This window comes from Clarias gariepinus, chromosome 6 (assembly GCF_024256425.1).
Source record: "Clarias gariepinus isolate MV-2021 ecotype Netherlands chromosome 6, CGAR_prim_01v2, whole genome shotgun sequence".
Lineage (NCBI taxonomy): Eukaryota > Metazoa > Chordata > Actinopteri > Siluriformes > Clariidae > Clarias > Clarias gariepinus.
Genome location: NC_071105.1, coordinates 40,794,706 through 40,820,000, shown reverse-complemented (window position 1 = coordinate 40,820,000; position 25,295 = coordinate 40,794,706). Strand labels below are relative to the sequence as shown.

At 41.4% G+C, this 25,295-nt stretch overlaps 1 non-coding gene across 1 annotated transcript; it reads right to left on the bottom strand.

Annotated features, from left to right (window-relative positions):
* Positions 1-24,960: 24,960 nt before the first annotated feature.
* On the bottom strand, positions 24,961-25,042 carry trnas-cga (transfer RNA serine (anticodon CGA)). The gene has a single exon. It is a non-coding gene; the product is annotated as a tRNA-Ser (tRNA).
* Between the last annotated feature and the right edge of the window lie 253 nt (positions 25,043-25,295).

Here is a 25,295-nt window from a genome sequence, read left to right as displayed (position 1 = left end):
CCTGTGTAAGGAGGAGGTGAGGGTGGGGGATGGGGTGGAGGGGCAGGAGCCCAAACAGCTGCATGTCGACCTCAACACCTTCTACGACCCGCGGTTTAACTACGACTTCCGGAGGCTGGAGAACGAGACCGAGTGCACGCGCGGCGGGGAGCCGTACCGGAGACCGTGCGGGTGGTTCCGGTTCGCGCTGAAGGTTCTGGGGAAATACCCGGACGGAGACGCGTGGCTCGGGCCCGGGGGGTGGAGGAACCAGTCCGCCGCGGGGGAGTGGCCCGTGTCCTACCATGGCACCGGGAGAGAGGGGCGGGGCCAGGGCGCAGGGGGGGCCGGGCCTCAGGAGTTCGGGATCTTCTCCACCCCGGACATCGGAGAGGCGGAGCGGGACGCGGAGCTGCACAAGGAGTTCACCTCCAGGAACGGGAAGACCTACCGAGTCATCATGCAGAACCGGATCAGCCCCGAGCACCGGATCCGGAGGTCCGACTCGCTCTGGCTCGTGCGCGTCCCGCTGGAGGTCCACGCGCTCACAGACCGGAAGAGGCGGAGAGACGAGATGAAGAGGATCGTGGACCAGTCCATCAGACCGTACGGGGTCCTGGTCAAGGAGGTGTAGAGGAGGAGAGGAGAGAGAGAGAGAGAGAGAGAGACACACACACACACACACACACACACACACACACACACATCAGGTGTCCTGGTTAAGGAGGTGTAGAGGAGGAGAGGAGAGAAAGACAGATACACACACACACACACACACTTGATTTCCAGCTCTGAACACCTCTGTAAGATGACGTTCTGTTCATGTTTAATCCTTTATTAACTCTTTTATTTCACTCTTTATTCTGTTTATGGATTAAACTGATTTCTGCTGATATTAATTCCCTCTTGAGCACAAACTCAGCATTAATTCTGTAATTACTGAGAAAACAATCTAAAACTCTGATGTGTTCATTTTAATGTAATAGATCAGCAGGTCAGGGAGAGTTTATAAAGAAATGTTTCTCACTTCATAAAATATTTAACTGAACAGATTGATGTATTTTATTAAAGAATTACTTATTATTATTAGATTGTTTTAAGAAATACTATTTTAGCACAAAATAAATAAATTCCTGATAAAAGAGAAAGTGAAAGTGTTGAATGTACTGTGTGTGTGTGTGTGTGTGTGTGTGTGTGAGAGAGAGAGAGAAAGGGAGAGCTCCTCTGTGTGTGTGTGTGTGTGTGTGTGTGTGTAAGAGACAGAGAGAGAAATGAAGGTAAATCACTTCCTTATTATCTATATGATGACCAGGTCGCCCTACATGAACTCCAGCCTCATGTTTCAGATACAAAGGAAAAACATCACAGCACTAAACACATGACATGTGAAGCCCCGCCCTCACGCTCCAGGATTCTATTTAATCATAGATGAGACCAAATTCTTGTAATCAATCATAAAACAGAAAGATATCAGATAAGATTGAGGACTCCACCTGTCGATGTGGACAGTTTATTTATTTATTAAAGTCACTAGATGTAAATTTATATAAAGTGATCACAAACCATTTGTCATTTTGTCACAACTTAGTCGTATCCAGTTCCCCCCTGCTTACGGCACGTCCTCATCAGTCTCCATCTACCAATAAGGGAAGGGTGAAGGTTACCACGTGCCACTCGCACAAGTGTTATTGTAATACACTACAAATGTAAATGTATTTTATTGATATACAGACCAACACAAAGTGGCACATAATTGTGGAGTGGAAGGAAAATGATAAATGTTGTTTTACAAATAAAAACTGAAAAGTGTGGTGTGCATTTGAATTACCCCAAACAATATAGTCATACACAATGTGGTTTTAACATGGGAAAATGTGTAAAAGTTCAAGGGGTGCGAATACTTTGCATGGCACTGTACTTCAAGCAGAAGAGATTCTATTCAAAACCAGTTGACTTTGCTGTGATCTTGACCCTGTTTATATGAATTTATGATCTAATGAGTGTGACTTCAAAAGACCTGCAGGAAGATTAGACAGACACAGGCGTTCTCTAAATGGATAATGATCCTAAACACGGGGGGGTCGGGGTGCCCAAACATTCACATGACACTGTATATAAATATATATGTGTGTGTGTGTGTGCTGAACTGAAAGTAAAATAAGCATGAGGTGTGATTTACATATTTCTACCTTACAATTAATATTTTTCCACTTTGTTGTTTTTATGACAAAGATAGTAGATTTTCTCTTTTAATTTTTTTATTCTTTCCTAAAAGCATTTATGCCTCCTTACTTCCTTTTGGTTCTCAAACAGTCATGTAAGCATTTCATTGTGTATCATACGGTGTATGTTTGTGTGTGTGAACAAAAAACATTGAATTAGAATTTGAAAGGTCGTAGGTGATGAAAATCCCTCAGCAGGCAGACAGGAGTTACAAGCTGATAAAAATCTCACTGGGTTTAAATAAGCCGCATGACACATGTGCAAGCCACACCCATTTCTCTATAACTCTGAGCACTGAACTGTAAACCCTCAGAGTTCAGGAGTGCTGACTGTGAGTGCAGATCTTCAGACGCTGTCAGGCCTCAGATCCAGACTTCATCATGCCGGGAATGAGCCGTGAGCTCGCGCTGGAGGCTCTCTCCGCTCTCACTGATGCTACAGTTAAACCTCTCGCTGAGCGCAAAGCGAAGGAAATCATAAACACACTGACAGTTGAAACTTTTCTCTCAACTGTTTTGACAAAGGCTCTAATCGGTGAGGGTGACATGACCGTGTCTGAGTTACTGAAAGGGTTAAAAGTAAGCGAGAATGACATCTCTGCTTTACGGAACGAGCTGTTCGTGGACATGGAGGAGTTTTTTGATCCAGGATTTGATTTTGATTTCAGAAACCTGACAGATACCTCAGCGTGCACGCGTGGAGGAGAGCCGTACAAGCGCCCGGCCGGGTGGTACCGCTTCGCCCTGAAGGTGAGAGATAAGTACCCGGATGGAAACACTTGGCTCGGTCCTGCTGGGTGGAGGAGTCACTCTGGGGCCGGGGAGTGGCCCGTTTCCTTTCACGGCACGAGCATCGAAGGTGCTAAAAAAATCGCACGCTCACATTACCGAGCAGGTTCAGGTGCAGCATATGGTCGAGGTGTTTATTCAACTCCTGACATTAAAGTCGCAGAGGTTTATACAATGACCAAAACCTTCAAATCCAAGATAACCGGGAAAACCTACAGGACCATCATGCAGAACCGGATAAACCCAGAGAAACGGACGGTTACAGTGAAACCTGGTTACTGGCTGATCCCGGTACCGGAGGGCAGCACGGCGGAGCAGGAGAAGGAGCTCGTGGAGAGCTCCATCAGACCTTATGGCATTCTCATTCAAGAAATAGAAAGTGCAAGTAGTCACATTTCACAGTCTAGCTGATTCAACATGGTTAAACATTCTCCAGTTTAAAAAAACTGTTTGTGTTTATTTGGTGGAGGTCTGCATTCTGTGGGTTCCTAAATGTTGGTTGGAAGTTTTTTAATTCTTTTTTTGATTCATTCCCTGGAAGAAGACTTACTGTAACTCACTAGGACCTTCCTGGTTAAATTAAGGTTAAATAAATTCATGAACATTTTGATTTAATTAGAATTATTTTTTGCAGAAAAATGTACTAAATCTATATAAACTATAACAATTCAAGCCTGTGTTCAGATTTTCTTTCCTTACAATGAATGAAATAAAATAAACCCTCCACCCCAAACCCCCCGGTCACTGCATGTGGTGCCGGTCCCAGGCGCGGTTAGAAGACAGGAGGGTTGTGACAGGAAGAGGATCCGGCGTGAGAGACTGTGACCGACCTTGTGGGTCAAATCATCGACTCCGAGGATAGAAGGGACAAAAAACAAACCTGTGGAAGACTGATCTCTAATCCTACTGGATGTTTAGATACAGTATGAGATAGAACAAATAAAGCAATATTAATGCTTTACAAGATCATTTTTTATCTTTTTTTATTTTTTATAATTAGGTTACTTTAAAATAATCTTTATGATGTTTATGTTGAATGTGTTTCATATAGCGGTGTTTATCTACAGATATACACTGGTAGAACTGGTTCTCTATTCCGCATTTCTTACTTTCCCTTTTTGTTTGTCAGAACCGATGTTTCCAACACCAACTGGAACTTTTTGACAGAGAAGCATCTTAAATAAAAATTAAACACCTGATTTATTTTATTAATAGTCACTATAACAGGTTTATCAATAAAGAAAGTCCTTTATGTTTGGTGTCGGGTACAGATGGACAGATTAATATCAGTTTTGATACTGTGTGTGTTTCAGTCTGTGTGTGTGTGTGTGTGTTTTCTTTTTCAGTACAGTGTAAAGATTTCCTTATAATAAATAGTTTGTTTAAACTCCTCTATATCAGCAATAAGGAAGGGATTGATATGAACTTTCAGTTTTGTGACCACACACACACACACACACACACACAAATCCAGATACACACCATACCTAACAGAAGCGCTCGGTTATCGACAAGAGAAGTTAAAACATGCATCATAGTGAGTTTTTTTATGTATTTATGTACTTAATTGACACACAGTCCTGCCATCACAAACACACATGAACTAAAACAATAAAACAAAGGTACGGTTAGGGTTTAGAAACAAAGCTACACACACGGGCTGAGCTTTACACACGAGGAAATGAACTGAGCAGGTGAAAGACGAACATCTCAACAGAAGCATGCTTTAAACTAATGACTGATTAGAACTTGTTAGGGGGTGCGGGATGGAGAGACGCACTACGAGATGTTTAGATGATGATGATGAGATCCCTGACGCAGGGCTTTAGAGAGGGTCAGTAAAATAGGAGCTGTGAGAGTGCTTGTGATACGCACGGGAAGACCTTTCAGTTTGGTTGATACTGTGGGATTATTGATTATGAAACTTAAAAGGAAACAAAAGAAAAATGAAAACAAAAAAAACAGAGCTCCGCCGCCTACGCAAGAACCGACGGGGCTCGGGAAACTGAAAATAAAACTAAAGATCCTCTCGAGGTCTATGCCCTTACCGAGGATTCAGGAGACAAAATAGTTGGGACAAAATGTCATAAAAGTCCTACATTCAATTCAATTCAATTATATCTTATTTGTATAGCGCTTTTAACGATTTACATCATCACAAAGCAGCTTTACACAATCAAAAGAACTAAGTTTGTATGAAATGTGAATGTTTATGAATCAAAATGATATGATTGTCCCTGATTGTCCCTGATGAGCAAGCCTAGGACGACGGTGACAGTGGCAAGGAAAAACTCCCTGAGATGGTAATAGGAAGAAACCTTGAGAGGAACCAGACTCAACAGGGAACCCATCCTCATCTGGGTGATAACAGATAGCAGGGATTGATCTGCATAATAATATGCGAGACTGGAAGTTTAATATAAGAGGAGATGTGTAAGATTAAAGTCCAGTTTGTTCCTGGAGGCTCAGGTAGACTGTGAAAAATTTCAGTCCTGAACTATTGAGCGACTGAAGTCACAGGTCCTCAGAGAACAGCTGTCTGCATCAGTCGAGGACAGGACCACCTTCATGGAAAAGTGGAACCAACCCCAGTCACCACACGCATTCCAGGCAGACCACACGGGGGCATCCATGTGATAAGATCTCCAAGGGGGGTCTGGATCACTGGCAGCTCAGGAGCGACATGTATAGCTCGACAGAGAGATAGGTAGAGGAAATAGGAGAGAGGGAGAGAGAGAGAGAGAGGAGAAAGCAGAAAAGGAGAGAGCAAAGAGATGGAGAAATAACAGTTAGGTATGGTCACAGTCGAACAATGTAAAAAGTGAATGTATATTTAGTGCAGAGTGCAAGCAGAGACTCCGGCAGGACTAACTATGACAGCATAACTAAAAAGGGAGGAAGGAAACACAAACATGAGGGCTTCCAGAAATGTAAGGCAACCAATCACCTCACCGTCAACAAACCTGAGTGATCAATGAGAGTGAGGAAGACAGCATCCAAACATACCAGTTCACCATAATACTCTACGTCCATGAGTCCCCCAGATCTGCTCCTTTACCTAAGGCAAATCTATTTATAAAAATGCTTGGCTAAATAAATAGGTTTTTAGCCTGGACTTAAACACTGAGACTGTGTCTGAGTCCCGAACACTATTTGGAAGACTATTCCATAACTTTGGGGCTTTGTAAGAAAAAGCTCCGCCCCCTGCTGTAGTTTTAATAATACGCGGTACTGACAAGCAGCCTGCATCCTTTGATCAAAGGATCTGCGGCGCGAGACCATTTAATGCTTTATACGTCAAGAGTAGTATTTTAAAATCGATGCGAAATTTCACAGGAAGCCAATGAAGTGAAGATAAGATAGGGGTGATGTGCTCATATCTTCTGGTTTGAGTGAGGACTCTCGCTGCTGCATTCTGGACTAATTGAAGCTTGTTTAAGCACCTAGTTGAACAACCAGACAGTAAGGCATTACAATAATCCAACCTAGACGTGATAAAAGCATGAACTAGTTTTTCTGCATCGTTTAGTGACAATATATTTCTTATCTTGGCAATATTTCTGAGGTGAAAGAATGCTATCCTGGTAATATTATCTACATGTGCTTCAAATAAAAGGCTTGAATCTATAATCACACCGAGGTCTTTTACTGTTGCACTTGATGGAACAGAAAGGCCATTTAAAATCACATTGTGATCAGAAAGCTTACTTCTAGCTGCTTGTGGTCCTATGACTAGAACTTCTGTCTTATCAGGATTAAGCAGAAGGAAATTAATTAGCATTCAATCTCTTATGTCCTGCACACATTGCTCAACTTTAGTAAGCTGGTTTTTCTCATCTGGTTTTGCTGAAACGTATACTTGTGTGTCATTAGCATAACAATGAAAACTAATACCATGTTTACGAATTATGTTGCCTAGAGGAAGCATGTAAAGGGAAAAAAGCAGTGGGCCTAAAACAGAACCCTGTGGAACACCAAACTCAACTTGAGAACATGAGGAATGGTCACCATCTAAATCTACAAACTGATAACGATCAGTCAAATAGGATCTGAGCCACAAGAGGGCCGTTCCCTTAATTCCTACTACATTTTCTAATCTGTAAAGGAGAATATTATGATCAATAGTGTCAAAAGCTGCACTGAGGTCGAGTAACACAAGTATAGTGACACAACCCTGATCAGAGGCCACTAGGAGGTCATTTACTACTTTAACGAGTGCTGTCTCTGTGCTGTGATGAGGCCTAAATCCTGACTGATACAGTTCATGTATGCTATTCCTATGTAGATATGAACATAGCTGCTGTGATACTACCTTTTCCAGAATTTTAGAGATAAACGGGAGGTTTGATATTGGCCTGTAATTGGAAAGCTGACAGGGGTCAAGGTCCGGTTTTTTGATTAGTGATTTAATAACTGCTAATTTAAGGGATTTAGGAACATACCCACTGCTGAGTGAACAGTTAATTACTTTTAACAGGGGTTCTGTTATTGCTGGAACTATCTGCTTGAGAAAATGTGTCGGTATCGGATCTAATTCACAGGTTGACGATTTTGAAGAGGAGATGAGTGGAATTAGTTCACTCGCTTCAAGGGGAGTAAAGTATTCTAGGTTCTAATGTGATGTGATTAATTTATCATCTGTATCACTTAAATTGTCTGGTTTTAAAGCCTGAATTTTTTGCCTAATATTTATGATTTTGTTATTGAAAAAGTTCATGAAATCCTCACTACTGTATGTTGTTGTTGTGGAGATTTCTGCAGTGGTCTTGTTTTTAGTTAATTTAGCTATGGTATTAAATAAAAATCTAGGATTATTTTTGTTATTTTCTATAAGAGTGGAGAGATACATTGACCTAGCAGCACTGAGAGCTCTTCTATAGTTCAGGATGCTCTCCTTCCATGCTATTTGGAAAACTAACAATTTAGTTTGACGCCATTTGCGTTCTAATTTCCGAGCGGTTTGTTTTAGAGTGCGTGTGTGATCGTTATACCAAGGAGCGAGTTTCTTATCTCTAATCATTTTTCTTTTAACTGCAGCTACATTATCTAAGCTATGACGAAGTGTTGACTAAATATTCGGTCGCTTGATCGAGTTCTGTGAAATCAGATGGCGATCCAATCAAAGTTGATAACTCTGGAAGATTATCGATAAAGCTCTGTGTGGTATTTGATGTGAATGTACGTTTAAGGCGGTAGTGCGGTGCTGTGCGTACGTTATTACTATGAGATACTTTAATCGAGACAAGACAGTGATCTGATATAACTTCAGACTGTGGAATTGTAATTATGTTTCTTATACTTAATCCGAAGGATAATATTAAGTCCAAAGTGTGACCTGCTTTATGAGTGGGTCCTACTACACACTGATTTACTCCTACTGAGTTCAGTATGGACATAAATGCTGTTCTCAGAGGGTCTTCTGGATTCTCAAAATGAATATTAAAATCTCCAGCAATTAACGCTTTGTCTACAGAAACGACAAGGTTTGAAAGGAAATCTGCAAATTCACAGAGAAATTCAGAGTACGGCCCTGGAGGTCTGTAAATGATGATTAGCGGAATCGTCTGAGCTGACTTTATGTTACTAAAGAGAATTTCAAATGCATTAAATTTAAATCTGTGTTTTTGTACGATAGTCAGATTATCATTGTGAATAACTGCGACGCCTCCTCCTCTACCAGTTAACCGAGGCTGGTGTATGTAGCTGTATCCAGGAGGACTAGCTTCATTTAGAGCTACATACTCGTCCTGTTTAATCCAGGTTTCTGTTAAACAGAGTATATAAAACTTCTGATCTGTGATAGTTTCGTTAATAATAACTGCTTTAGATGCGAGAGATCTAATATTTAACAGTCCTAGCTTCAGATCAGAGGTGCCGGCTGCGCATTTAGTATGATCTGAGTTTGTAATATCTATGTTAATTAAATTATTAAAACAGACTTTCTGAGTCTTTCTAAATTTGATTTTAGCTCGGGGAACAGACTCAGTCTCAATACAGTGAACCCTGGGTGACGACTCTATGCAGCTAGCAGACGGTTGGTTTAGCCTGTCTGTCTGCTCTCTGGCCTGGGCTCTGGATTGTCACCGATTAACTAGGCCTTTTCTAAGACTCTGAGCTATACTACAAGAAATGAGAGCAGCACCTTCCCGAGTGGGATGGACACTGTCCCGCCCTAACAGGCCAGCTTTGCCCTCAAAGGTCTTACAATTATCTATGAAGCCCACGTTGTTTTCGTAGCACCACCTGGACATCCAGCGGTTCAGCGACCATAACCTGCTGTAAGTTATGTCACCACGTCTCATTGGGATGGGACCAGAGCATACTACTCCATCGGACATCGCCTTCGCTAATTTAAACACCTCTATAAAGTTACTCTTACTAACCTCTGACTGACGAAGGCGTATATCGTTAGCTCCAGCATGTACCACTATCTTTGAGAACCTGTTCTGTCCTAGAGCCCTGAGATTACCTGCTATGTCCGATGCTCTGGCTCCCGGGATACACCTAACCACTGCCGCTGGCGCCCCTAAAGGCCTAGCTAATTTCACATGTCTCATTATAGAGTCTCCTATAACCAGAGCTCTTTCAGGTTTCTCAGCGGGTGCATCACTAAGGAGAGCAAACCTGTTGGACACGTGAAGCGCAGAAGAGGTGTGCTCCGGTGGGCTAGCCTTAGCGTTAGCTTTGGCTGAACGAGTATGCCGCCGAGTCGTCACCCACTCGCCCCGCTGTGAGGGCTCTAATGCCGGAGTCGGGGGCTGGTTATCTCCGCCTGTGGCACCCAGACTGTCCGCTACAGGAATAACACTGCTCTCACACTTTTTAACCCTCTCTAAAGTCTGGATGCGCTCCTCTAACGCTAATATCTTCTCCGTCAGAGTGCTCACTAACACACACCTATCACAAATAAAATTACCACTAATGACGGAGGAAGAATAAACATCCTGCACTCCACACACTGAACAAGCTGAATATTGGACATGATAACGTACCTGATTAGTTATTTGGTGATGGATTCTGCTTGTTGTTCTCAGATGATATGCGCGTTCTCCAAAAAAGCGCAAAAAGCAAACAAACAGAAAAAGGCAAAAATCCAGTAGTATTAAAGCCTGAAAATTAGTTAATGTTGTTATTTAGAATAAACAAGAAAAGGTAATGTAATCTAAACCCCGATACAAACAAACGAGAAACTTTCGCGGGAACAATCCCGCATAACCTCAGGGTCCACATTCACAATGATTCTTAAGCCTAAAAGTTGCTCCTAATGACGAAATTCTAGGAAAAATCTTAGAATTATGGCATTTTTTAAGAATTTCCCCTTAAATTTAGGAATAAATCTTAGTACAGATAAAAATGATTTATGAAACACCTAAGCCCTAAAAACAGATCCTAAGGTAAAATTTGTTAAGAGTAGAGAGAAGGATTTTTAAGAAGCTGAAGAGTTTCTATAGCTGAGGACAAAATGGCAGACAGAAGAAATGTTCTTTAAACACTGAATGATCGTGAGGTAATTAAACGCTACAGATTGCATCATGATAATGTTTGGTGGAACTTATTAGAGAAGCGCTCACGTCTCCCACCCAACGTAGTAATGCCATAACGCCAGAAATGCAACAGTGCAGTAGTGATGACGTGTGTCTGTCACAACCTTCCATCAGCAGAGTGATCACACAAACTATTGAAGCGCTTTCACAGTCTCATATAGTGACACCGTTCATTTCATTTCCACTGGAAGTTCACACTCTACAGGCTCACAAAAGGGCATTCATGGACACAGCGGGGTTTCCTGGTGTTGTGGGTGTAATTGATGGGACGTACATCTGTATAATCGCACCAACGGAAAATGAAGATGATTGTCACCAGAAAGAGGTTCCACAGCATCGATACACAACTTGTTTTCAGTGCAGATTACAAGATTTTCGACATTGCAAAGTGGCCAGGCTCAACACATGACGCCAGGGGACTGTCCGAGAGTGGCCTGAGACAGCTTTTTGAAGGACATTATGTCCCATTTAATAGCCATTTGTTAGGGGACAGTGGCTATCCATGCAAACCATGGCTCCTCACACCTTACCTCCACCCAGACCCAGGACCACAGCTAAACTACAACAGGTACGAAACAGTAGACTAACAGTGAATCATTGTGTATGAAAATAAAGTGTAGTTACAGTTCAGTGGTTGAGCGGGGTATTGGCCAGCTGAAGAGAAGGTTTCATGTGTTGCATGGAGGAGTGCGCCTGTCACCAGCTAAGGTCTGCAAAGTCATTATGGCCAGTGCAGTGCTTCACAACATCTGCCAAGCACGACAAATCCCAGAACCTCTCAAAAGCAGACATGGTAACGGTGACGAGGATTATGGTAATGAAGGTGACGATGATGTAGATACAGTGGAACCTCAGATTACGAGTAACACGGTTTTCGAGTGTTCCGGAAGACGAGCAAAGATTTTTAATAAATTTTGACTTAAAAAAAGAAGTATGCGCTTCTTGTTTAGACACCAAGCGTCGCGTCATCACAACTGAGCCAACGGTTTTTCTCTCTCTTGCGCTGCGCGTATTCATCTCCCCTGCTGGGACTTAGTGCTCGTCTCTTACTGGTATAATCAATCAGTGTGTGTGTTTGTGTATGTGTGTGTGTTTCTGTCTCTTGCGCTGCAGAGTGTGCGTTATGTGTGCGCGCGCATAATTTATTACCGCCGGTTCACACACACACACACACACACACACGCTTTCTTTCTCTCTCGCCTTTACTGTGTATCAGTGTTTGAGTGTGTATGTTATGTGTGTGCGCATAATTTGACACCGCGCCTGTTCAAACACAAACACACACACGTTCTCTTTCTCTCTCGCCTTTACTGTGTGTCAGAGTTTAAGTGTGCGTGTTATGTGTGCGCGCGTAATTTGTCATTTCTCTCTTGCCTTTAATGTGTTTGTGTGTGTGTGTGTGTGTGTGTGTGTGTGAAACAGAGAGAGGGTGCTCCACTCACACACAACCGGCACGGTGTCAAATTACGCTCGCGCACACACATAACACACACTCAGCAGCACAGGAGAAAGAAAAACACACACACACACAGCGCCTGTGCGCATAAATGGAAACACTTATTGGTCGGGATTTATTTTTACTTTTTTTAACGTAACATGCAGGTTAATTTGTTTTATTTTTACTTTATATTTTGTGTTAATTATTTTTATGTATTTATTTTTTTGGGCTGTAGAACGAATAATTTAAATTTCCATTATTTCTTATGGGAAAATTTGCTTTGATTTACGAGTGTTTTGAAATACGAGCCCGCTTTTGGAACGAATAATGCTCGTAATCCGAGGTTCCACTGTATTTAGTTTACCCAGGGGAGAGACATGTCCTGTTGAAGTTGCTTCTGATTATTTTGTTCTGGGTCGTGGATGTCGTTAAGGTTGCCCTTTGTCACCTTTACTCTTTGTCATCGTCATCAAGCCTTTGTCTATCACATTGAGATCTTCCTCTGTATTTAAGGGAATCATTCGTAATGGAATTGAACATAAATTATCATTATATGCAGATAATTTGTTGTTATATATAACCGATCCTGCACTCTCCATCATGCTGTTTTAGTTATTCTGGAGAATTTCAGCTCATTTTCTGGTTATAAATTAAATTTGGGGAAAAGTGAGTGTTTTCCCATTAATACGTCAGCATGTCATCTTCAACAGTCCGATCTACCCTTTCATCTTAGTCCATCGGGGTTTAAATACTTGGGGATTAATGTGATTCGTTCTCTATCTGACCTTAAATTAGCTAATTTTACTCCCCTTATATCAAGGGTTACATCTAATATTTAAAGATAGGGTAATCTCCCCCTTTCATTAATCGGTAAGATTAATGTTGTTAAAATGAATATCTTACCAAAATTTTTATTTTTGTTTCAGTCGATTCCCTTATTTTTGCCAAAACATTTTTTTGTCTCACTGGACAAGATCATTGGTTCTTTTATTTGGGGAGGGAAGCCACCTAGGGTTTGTAAAACCTACTGCAGAGATGCAGATTTAGTGGAGGACTTGCATTACCTAATTTTCTAGCTTACTACTGAGCTGCTCACATCCATAAACTTTGCTACTGGTTAAAATCTTCTGGATCCTCTTGATGTAAATTGGAGCCATCATCCTGTAAGGGATCTTCTATACTGGCTCTCCTCTGTTCCTCTTTACCCATAAAACCCTTTCTGTATACTGATAATCAGGTGGTTCTTAACACACTCAAGATCTGGTTTCAGTTTAGACGGCACTATAAATTTGTAAGGGCATCTTCCTCGGGTCCTCTAAACGATAACCATTTGTTTCCACCATCACTCTTGGACTCGACATTCTCAGTGTGGAGTGAAAAGGGTATAAAACAATTTAAATATTTATATGTGGATAGTCTTCGATAGTTTTGCCAATTTGTCATCCCGTTATTGTCTCCCCATTACCCACCTGTTTCGCTATTTTCAAATTCGAAATTTTGTTGCCAAGTGTTTCCCTAATTTCCCCTCTTTACCTCCAGAACAGCAGTGGGAAACTATGATATCATTTATTCCTCATCATAGAGGAACCATTTCTAAACTCTATGATTCTATCCTGTCTCTTAGTATCCACTCAAATGCTAAGCTTAAGTCTACATGGGAGGGGGAACTGGGAATTCAAATACATGAGGAGTCCTGGGAACAGGCTATAGCGAGGGTACGGTCTTCCACCTCTTGTGCTCGTCTTGGACTTATTCAATTTAAGGTCATACACAGGGTACATTCTGGAAAACAAATGTGATAAATGTCATGGCTCTCCCTGTCACCTTAGCCACATGTTTTTTCTATGTCCTAAGCTGGAAGATTCCTGGGCGTGTTATTTTGCTATCATGTCCACTGTTCTTGGGGTAACTCTCCAACCTTGTCCTCTGATTGCTATATTTGGGATTCCTGATCGCTCACTTACACTTAATTCTACACAAATGGATATCATAGCTTTCACATCCTTATTAGCGAGACGGCTATTATTGTTGCACTGGAAGTCTGCTAAACATCCTACTATCTCCCAGAGGCTTAAAGATGTCATGTTCTTTTTAATACTTGAAAAATTAAATATACATTAAGAGGATGTACAGCCAAATTTTACCACAACTGGCCACCATTTATTTCTTATTTTACTAGCCTGGAGGTATTGCCTGATTAAATGTATACTTGTTACTGTTATAGTTAGGTAATATGTTTGGTGGTTGTCTTGAGCCGTGTGTGTGTGTTGGGGGGGGGGGGGGTTCTCATTTGAAGTCTGCCGAAGACATATATGTGTGCTACCCAAATAATGACAAAAAGTAAGTCTTTGAGAATGGGGTTGCATCACAAACTGCTTGAGAAAGCTGTTCTACTATGATAATTGGTGATGGAAATAAATTATGTTCAATAAGATGTACTTGTGGTTACTAACTGTTTATTCAGTTAAACATGAGTTTTGAACTGTAGGCGTACATAAGAGGTCGTGATGAACTGTTTACAGTCAGTAGCTTTGTGTCTATGAGTCCAAGCTCTATTTCTGCTTCTTCCACCAGTCACTCAGGCAGACCAGCTTGTTCACATTTTCTGGTGACAAACTAGATCTCCTCTTCTGCACAATATGCCCTGCTAAAGAAAAAAGTCTCTCACATGGGACAGTAGTGGCAGGAGTCCCCAAATATTTACGGGCAATGTGGGCCATCTTACCATAGACAGCAGTGTGCTCCCACCACCACTTCAGTGGACACTGATCTAGACTAGCACTCGACTCTACCTTGTACCTCTCCACAGTATTGTCTTCTGGTGTCTCCTCATCTGATTCTGAGTCTGATCCTATCAGTAGCAGGGCTGTTTTTTTCTTGGGTGGCTCAGGGTTCTCCTCCCCGAGTGGCTGCAGAGCAGGTTCTTCTCCCTCCACCAACTCACTTAGCTTTGCCCACACTGGCTCCCTCTCTGGTCTGGGCAAGCAATTGAGGTCCTTAAATCGTTGATCTAGAGCAGTCGCCACCTTTGATGAATAAAAAATAATAATTATTGATTGATAAAAATTTCACCAATTTCCAACCACCATATATTTTTTCATGACTCATTCATCTATTCATTGACCGATCTACTGGCTTAACAGTCTATAATGGTCAAACAATGCAGTTATCTTCTGGTCATACCTTAAGCCATTCCAGGTTTATATTCTCCCTCCGCTGGTTGAGGTCCTTGGTGAAGGTAGCTTTGAATCGCACAATATAGGCAGGATCATCATCTGAGATTTTCATTGCGTGCTGAAGGTGGCACAGGGCAGGTAGAACCACAGAGCAGGATACATACTTATCCCCACCAAGGAGCTCAGTGATGTACCTACACAGACAGACAGACAGACAGACACACACACACACACACACACACACACAGACACACACACAGACAGACAGAAACAGAGCAATAAATAATTCATGCCTGATTAATTTAACTCTGATTACACATTTTTAAAGTTCTTAATTACATTATATTTAAGGGCACGTGTTTCTTAAATACAAAGTGACATTTAAAAAAACTTGTATGACAATTCATGAACACGCTATCTTTGTAGACCATACCTGCATGGCTCCAGCAGTTTCTCTAGCTTTGCCAACTTCTCATATTCAGCATTTGTTGGGAGGGCCAGATTGTGCTTCTGCTGAGACAGCGTTGTGTGCAGTGCGTCTTTGTTCGTGCGTCTAAAGGGTGGAATTCCACCGTGTTGGAACATCTTGCACGAGTGGCTCCTGAACTTGTCCAAGGAAGGCTTGCTGGACATTTAGCTCGTCTGAGTTGGCCGGACTGTGTTTGAAATGTCCGACCACTTTACGGCACTTGGCCAGTGCACCATCAAAACCATCTTCCCGAAGTGACATTACAATAGCTCTCTGTACAACATGCGCAACACAGGGCAAATGCTCGAATGGCAGTATCCTCCCTGCCACCATATTAGGAGCGCTGACTGTTCCAATAGTGCTGATTTTGTCAGCTATCCCCCACTGATTAGCGACATCGAGAAACTGCCTGGCACACGCTTCTGTAAAGTGACGCTCCTCTGTTTTCATCACATCTAACGGACAGACAAAGTAGATCAGAATAAGTTCACTACTAGTAGTAAACAACTAGCAATCATCAAGCAAACATAATGTGGTGGTAATTCGTGGTTTCATGGTAATTAATATGATAAGTAATTAAATTAAATTTTATCATTTAAAATTACATAACGTAGCCTACCTAAAGCGAAGGAGTGAAGTTCCCAGCTGGCATTGATGAGGTGTACAGTAATGCGAGGTAGTTATCGTTGTTGACAGATGTCCAGTGGTCCCCAGTCAGTGCTACACACCTCGCCTCTACCATCTTCTCGTCTTTTGCGGCTTTCTCTGCGGCGTGCTGGTCATGTATTCTCCTCATGATAGTTCGCCTCGCAGGTAGTTTGTAAGATGGGTCACCTGTTGCCGCCTGGAGAACAAGCTCGAGCCCATCATCTTCAACCACGCTGATGGGCCGGCAGCTGATGGCAATCAACTGAGCGAAGAGATTAGTTAGCTTGGCTGATAGAGCTGTGCTGACGGGCGTGCCTCGGTTGCACTCAAACATAGTAGTTTGACGATGAATCTTCCCCTGCACTACATTAGTGCTTGGCCCGGCATCTTCCGCATTAGCTAAGGGATGCTTTGCGTTTAGGTGGTACTTGAGACTGGAAGAACTCCTACAGTAAACTAATTCCGCATTGCACAAGGTGCAAACAACCTTAGTCTTGTCGAGGTTTCCATTGGAAAGCTTCTTAAAAATAAATTTTCCCTGAAGCAAACCCGGCGGCTTCATAGCTGCATCCATGTTAGCACGTCACGTTTGATGTGGTAATTCACAGTAGGCATACACACAGGTTCGAAGACTCGTTCTCGCCCCCTACAGTGCAATTCGGCTAGGTATACATCCGCGCTAAAATATCAAGGTGAAAGTCATCTAGCTTGCATAGTATAGACGCAGCTCCCAACCCAACTTTGTGAATAGATTAACGCGATTTTTTTTTATCGCCCGATAAGAGTCTCACGTTAACGCAGCACATTAACGCCGATAGCGGCCCACCACTAATAAATATATATTTATTTAGAAAAATAAAGAAAGGTAAATTGTGCTTTTGTAAATGCAAGTACTGTACAGTTTTCCTTTTTTTAATAAAAATATTTGCAAAAAAAAAAAAAACCTGAGTGATCAGTGAGAGTGAGGAAGACAGCATCTAAACATACCAGTTCACCATAATACTCTACGTCCATGAGTCCCCCAGATCTGCTCCTTTACCTAAGGCTAATCTATTTATAAAAATGCTTGGCTAAATAAATAGGTTTTCTTAGAATCTTAGAGATAAAGGGGAGGTTTGATATCGGCCTGTAATTGGACAGCTGACAGGGGTCGAGGTCAGGTTTCTTAATAATCGGTTTAATAACTGCTAATTTAAAAGATTTTGGAACATATCCAATGCTGAGTGAAGAATTAATTATTCTCAACAGGGGTTCTATTATTGCTGGTACTATCTGTTTAAGAAAATGTGTCGGTACAGGATCTAATATACAGGTTGATGAATTTGAAGAAGAGATGAGTGAAATTAGTTCATTCTCTTCAAGGGGAGTAAAGTATTCTAGGTTCTGGTCTGACATGGCTAGATTAACATCTGCATCAATTACATTGTTCGGTTTCAAAACCTCAATTTTATGCCTAATATTTACAATTTTATTATTAAAAAAGTTCATGAAGTCCTCACTATTGCATGATGTTGTTGTGGAGATTTCTGCAGTGGTCTTATTTCTGGTTAATTTGGCTACAGCATTAAATAAGAATCTAGGATTATTTTTGTTATTTTCTATAAGAGTGGAGAGATATGTTGATCGAGCAGCATGTAGAGCTTGTGATTGGAGCAGTCTGATTAGGATAACGTCATGCAGTTGAGTCACACATTTATAAGTTTTGTCTGTGCACATAAAGCCCTCGGACCCCCAGGCTCACCTGTAAGACCTCTCCTCCTGACCTCCTGATCGTCTATAACTTTGTCTCCACTACTCTAGCAGGCACTGGAATTCTCATTTCCCTGGTTAAGATAAGAAGTTATCTCTGGGCCTCGATTGCATTGTTAGGGTCAGGGGTAGTTCAGTGGTAAAGACCTTGGACTATATTTCGGAATGTCTTAGGTTCGAACCTCATGGCCACCAAGTGCAATGACGAAACAATCACCTTACAGGAAGTGACTTGGGTGTGTGTTCGTCACTTCTCTACTACCACGTGTCACTTCTAAAACATATATATTTAAATTAAAGAGTGTTAATTACTTTTATGTTTACGATAGTAAATGAATCTGTTACATTACTGAGTAAGGAGATGTATTCATTATTCACAAAGAGATTCCTTATATGAGTTTGCAAGTTCTATCTAAAGGAAAAATAAAACCATGTTTTATACAGATGTGCTCGTTAATTTATTTGCCCAAACAAAAGTAAATCAGGCAAAAATATTATTATTATTATTATTATTATTTGGATAAATCAGTTAGCCTGTGATGGCTTAGCACCCAATTTTAAAAATGGTCAGAGCAGAAGGCTGTGTGTGTGTGTGTGTGTGTGTGTGTGTGTGTGTGTGTGCTGAACTGAAAGTAAAATAAGCATGAGGTGTGATTTACATATTTCTACCTTATTTTTTTCCACTTTGTTGTTTTTATGACAAAGATAGTAGATTTTCTCTTTCATATTTTTTTATTCTTTCCTAAAAGCATTTATGCCTCCTTACTTCCTTTTTTTTCTCAAACAGTCATGTAAGCATTTCACTGTGTATCATACTGTGTATGTTTGTGTGTGTGAACAAAACACATTGAATTAGACTTTGAAAGGTCGTAGGTGATGAAAATCCCTCAGCAGGCAGACAGGAGTTACAAGCTGATAAAAATCTCACTGGGTTTAAATAAGCCGCATGACACATGTGCAAGCCACACCCATTTCTCTATAACTCTGAGCACTGAACTGTAAACCCTCAGAGTTCAGGAGTGCTGACTGTGAGTGCAGACCTTCAGACGCTGTCAGGCCTCAGATCCAGACTTCATCATGCCGGGAATGAGCCGTGAGCTCGCGCTGGAGGCTCTCTCCGCTCTCACTGATGCTACAGTTAAACCTCTCGCTGAGCGCAAAGCGAAGGAAATCATCAACACACTGACAGTTGAAACTTTTCTCTCAACTGTTTTGACAAAGGCTCTAATCGGTGAGGGTGACATGACCGTGTCTGAGTTACTGAAAGGGTTAAAGGTAGGCGACAGTGCAATCACTGCTTTACGGAACGAGCTGTTCGTGGACATGGAGGAGTTTTTTGATCCAGGATTTGATTTTGATTTCAGAAACCTGACAGATACCTCAGCGTGCACGCGTGGAGGAGAGCCGTACACGCGCCCGGCCGGGTGGTACCGCTTCGCCCTGAAGGTGAGAGATAAGTACCCGGATGGAAATGCCTGGCTCGGTTCTGAACCCTGGAGGAGTCACTCTGAGGCCGGGGAGTGGCCCGTTTCCTTTCATGGCACGAGCATTGAAGGTGCTAAAGGAATTGCGGGCTCACATTACCATGCGGGTCCGCGTGAGGCTTACGGTCGGGGCATTTATTCAACTCCAAACATTAAAATCGCAGCAGGATATACAAAAGAGTTCACCTCCAAGAAAACCGGGAAAACCTACAGGACCATCATGCAGAACCGGATAAACCCAGCGAAACGTCGGATTACAGTGAGACCTGATTACTGGCTGATCCCGGTACCGGAGGGCAGTACGGCAGAGCAGGAGAAGGAGATTGTAGAGAGCTCCATCAGACCTTATGGCATTCTCATTCAGGAAGTGTAAAGCACAGAGAACTGAGAAAGTGCGGGTGCAGACTTACAGCTTCAAAATGATGAATAACTTCTACTATTCTTCTGAACAGATCGTAATGAGGGTGTGGTGTTGGTGAAGTATTGTTCTGTTGGAGTTTGGTTTGGTGTGATTTTGGATGTGATTGTGTTCATGTTCATGATTATAAGTGAAACGCTGAAGTGTATAATGATGATATATAATATTAACAATATTAGGATTTGTTCTGGAAAGAATCAACTTTATACACTTTATACACTGTGTTCATGTTCATACTGTAAACTTTACTGCTAACAAAATGAATACATTACAAAGTAATAAAATATTTTAAATTAAAGTTATTAGTTTACAGTCCATTTAGTATGACTCTCAGTAATGTGTTTTTACACACACACACACACACACACACACACACATAAACTGATCTAGTGATGTGGCAGCCTACAGACTGACTGATTTATCTATATATATATATCTATAATGTAGTTTATAAATTTACAGAGAAAAACAGGAAGGAAGTGGCCTTCCTGTGCAGTAACCCTAGATGTGATTTAGCACATACCGGTAAACCCTCCACACGCGCGCACACGCACACACACACACACACACACACAAGAGAAAGTGAAAGTAAAAGTATGAGGAGTCTGTAGGAAAGTCCTACAATAAGACATGACCTAAAATATCTGCAGCTGTTCTTGAGCTCCTGAACACAACCTGCAGAAACACTCTAAACTGTAAATGTTGCATTTTTAATTTGATGTTAATTCTTATACAATATTCCCACAGCCCAGGTGAAAATATAATTATAGTACTCTGCAAAAGTATTCGTACCCCTTGAACTTTTCCACATTGTTTCACATTACAACCACAAGCGTGACGGACCAACACAAAGTGGCACAGAATAGTGAAGTGGAAGGAAAATGATGAAGGGCTTTACTCTCATACCTCTAACTAAAATCCAGTGGAACCAATCACCTTCAGAAGTCACTTAATTAGTAGATAGAGTCCACCTGTGTGTAATTTAATCTCAGTATAAACACAGCGGGTCTATGATGCTCTTTATTAGAAGCACACCAGACATGATAATGATAAGAGTTGTGGAGAAGTTTAGGTTATAAAAATAATATCTTGAGCTTTGAACATCTCACAGAGTGCTGTTGAATCCCCTCTCACTCACTCACTCATTGTCTGTACCGCTTTATCCTGTCTGGGGTCACCGGGACCTGATGGTGTATTGGTTTATATTTTGGTGTTTTGGTTTATATTTTGTAAAAATTTCTTTGTTTGTTTTTTCCCCCAGATCTGCTTCTTTACCTAAGGCTTATAAAAATGCTTGGCTGAATAAATAGGTTTTTAGCCTGGACTTAAACACTGAGACTGTGTCTGAGTCCCGAACACTATTTGGAAGACTATTCCGTAACTTTGGGGCTTTGTAAGAAAAAGCTCCGCCCCCTGCTGTAGTTTTAATAATACGCGGTACTGACAAGCAGCCTGCATCCTTTGATCGAAGTAGGCGTGGCGGATCGTAAGACACTAGCAGTTCGCTCAGGTACTGCGGCGCGAGACCATTTAATGCTTTATATGTCAAGAGTAGTATTTTAAAATCAATGCGAAATTTCACAGGGAGCCAATGGAGTGAAGATAAGATAGGGGTGATGTGCTCATATCGTTACAATAGTCCAACCTAGAGGTGATAAAAGCATGAACTAGTTTTTCTGCATCGTTTAGCGACAATAAATTTCTTATCCTGGCAATATTTCTGAGGTGAAAGAATGCTATCCTGGTAATATTATCTACATGAGCTTCAAATGAAAGGCTGGAATCTATAATCACACCAAGGTCTTTCACTGTTGCATTTGATGGAACAGAAAGGCCATCTAAAGTTACGGTGTGATCTAGAATTTTACTCCTAGCTGTATGCGGTCCTATGACTAGAACTTCTGTCTTATCCGGATTTAGCAGAAAGAAGTTAATTAGCATCCAATTTCTTATGTCCTGCACACATTGCTCAATTTTAGTAAGCTGTTTTTTCTCATCAGGTTTTGCTGAGACATATAACTGTGTATCGTCAGCATAACAATGAAAACTAATACCAGGCTTACGGATTATGTTGCCCAGAGGAAGCATGTAAAGGGAAAAAAGCAGTGGACCTAAAACTGAACCCTGCGGAACGCCAAACTCCACTAGAGAACATGCAGAATAATCACCATTTAAGTCTACATACTGATAACGATGGGTCAGATAGGATCTGAGCCAGGAGAGGGCTGTACCCTTAATTCCTACTACATTTTCTAATCTGTGAAGAAGAATGGTGTGATCAATGGCTCCAGAATCTAGCTGGAGCTGGTCTATCTCTGGATGCCTCAGGATCCTCACAGGGTTGGCCTTTGTCTACTGAAGCTTTCTATTGAAGCTTCTTCCTCAGTCTTTCCACTCCGTGACCGCTGAAATCTGACATGACACTACGTTAGGCTACGTCTTGACCAGTGGCGGCTGCTAGCTTTTGAAACAGGGGAAGCTCATATTATTCAATTCAATTCAATTCAATTCAATTTTATTTGTATAGCGATTTTAGAAATTTTCATTGCCGCAAAGCAGCTTTACACAATCAAAAGAATTATTTAAGTTTGTATGAAATGTGAATTTGTATGAATCAAAATGGTCAGTTTGTCCCTGGTGAACAAGCTGAGGGCGACAGTGGCAAGGAAAAACTCCCTGAGATGGTAATAGGAAGAAACCTTAAGAGGAACCAGACTCAACAGGGAACCCATCCTCATCTGGGTGAAACAGAAAGCAGTAAATGATCTGCATTTATACAGTGTGTAGGGTGGGAGGCAGTTCAGCTATAATAGCTGATGTTAATTGATGTTAATATGGAGTTATTTGTACGTAAATTCTGGCTAGTTTCCCCTTTCACAAGCTACTTTAATTATATGAACGAACTAACTTTACAATGCTGAAACTAGGAGCAAAGTCAAGAACGCTATAATATGTTTTTTTTTATTATTATTTAAAGAACGATTTGTACAAACAAAAATGGTTTATATCACCAGCAAACAATACAGAGTGCAGCAGTTCGTCGTATCACTTCACCTGCAAATCCGCATGGGACTGAACTCGAATCTCTGTAGCGCTGATGTATACTTAAGACATGCTGTCAATCAAATAAGAGGTTCCGCCCTTAAAACGGCTCCTCTAATCATCATGCAGCAGCTTAGCGTCCTGGCCCGCCCACTGCTTTATTCACTCCCAGAGAAGTTGAGTTTCCCTGGAAGTGATGATTTTGGTGCATTTATCTAATAACCGTCCAGCTTTTCTGCAGTGAAGAAGCTTCTCTGTGCCCATAGAGCTCCAGTGAAGCTGGGTTTCAGGAGACCGCAGATCATTTTATTAACTTGTAATATATTCATTTTGTGAGGATATTAACGTGTGCTCATGCCCTATTTGAGGGGGTGAGACATTTATTTGAAGGGCGAGACATGTATTTGAGGGCTCCCGCCGCCCTGTAGGCCTCCTCCGTGTAAAACCCGCAACCAGACAGTCGAGGTTGTGAGAAGAAATACACAAATCAGTTAAATCTATATGACCATAAAGATTAAAATATAGGGGACTTTATTTTTGACAGCACATTTTCTGTCATGATACTGTATATTAACTCATGAAACATTAACTAACGGTGAGGGGAGATCTATATCTGAAATAGGACTTTTTTTATTAAACCCAGCAATTATAGAGATATAGGGGAATCTATGTGCATGAATATTATGATTCGTATGAGATGTGAGTGTGTGTGAAAACCTCCCTGAGATGGTAATAGGAAGAAACCCTGAGAGGAACCAGACTGAACAGGGAACCCATCCTCATCTGGGTGATAACGGATAGCAGGGATTGATCTGCACTCATACTGTGTGTTAGGAGGCTGGAAGTTCAGTATTTTTTACTAATGTAATAATCAGCTCTCTATGATTGGGTTTATAACTCATCATGGACAGCAGAGGGCATCATCTGACAACACTGAAGCATTTCATTCACCAAAATAGTTGATATTTAAATCAGGCTGTTCGTGTTCAGTAATGGAGGGCCTGTCTCCACCACAGGTTGTAATCAACCAACACTTAAAAAAAAAAATACCCCCAGTAAACCTGCTTATTAACAGATAAGATGAATTTTGTAAAATAATTATAATCACCAAATTGCACCGAACACCGGCTCTACAACATAGGCATTGAACAGCCCTGATTAGAAGGGAATTCATTTATTTATTTATTCATCAACTTATCCTTCGCTCAGGGCCATGGGGGCCTAGATCCTATCCCAGGAGTCTTAGGGCAGTGAGGTGGGGTACACACTGTACAGAGGGCCAATCCATCACAGGGCTCACATACTGTACACACACCACAGACAACCATCTGCATCTTCATGAACTGTGGGAGGAAACTGGAGTACCCGGAGGAAACCCCCCAAGCACGAGGAGAACATACAAACTCCACACACACACAGATCCCGAGGCAGGCATCGAACCCATGACCATATCATTTCGAGGCCAAAACTAACACACTCAAGGTCCAGGTCTGAAATCTGATCGTCCCATTTCCAAAATATTACATTCAGGTTGCAGAAGCAGAAATATCTGAGCATGTTGAATATTTACAGGAGGTCAGTTACAGTAAACATGCGGCGTCTGAGCTCGGACAGGAGAGGAGTGTGTGTTTATAAGAGGACTAAGTGGAGAGGATGAGTGTTAATAGCTGCGGTAATGTGAGTGAGAACAGACACACGTTTCACTTTATTTAAACTGATGAAAGTGTGACAAGTGCCAGGATGAACACGTGGTGATGTAATATTAGCCAGAGCATTGTGGGAAATCTTTTTTCTATTCATTACATTAGATTATTCCTGGCTGCAGATTAAAAGTCCTTTAAAACAAACTGTAATCAGTGTAAATATAAATCTACTATAGAATGTGTTTCTCCTATATAGTCACGTGATGTTTTAAATTCAGCATTAATATTAAATGTGTTTACTGATCGTGTAGATGAGTTTGTTTGTTGTTGTTTTTACTTTCCAGAATTTAAAAGTGAATCGTCACGAACAGGATTCGAACCTGTGCGGGGAAACCCCATTGGATTTCGAGTCCAACGCCTTAACCTCTCGGCCACCGTGACGGCGCGCTCAACCGCTGATTGTTGCCTCTTAAAGGGTGTGTGTTCTGTGGCGCAGGAATTTCAGATTTAATCACGACTGAAAAGATTAAATGAGAAACTAAACTAGTATTTAATGTGAAGCCGATATTCCCCAGAACGCACCTCAGAGATTTAACAGGCTGGAGGACAAAATAGAGCTCTCTTTATTTTTACTTTTATTGACGATTTACGTTTTTATCACCGACCCTAATAAAATAACTACATCATTTTCAAT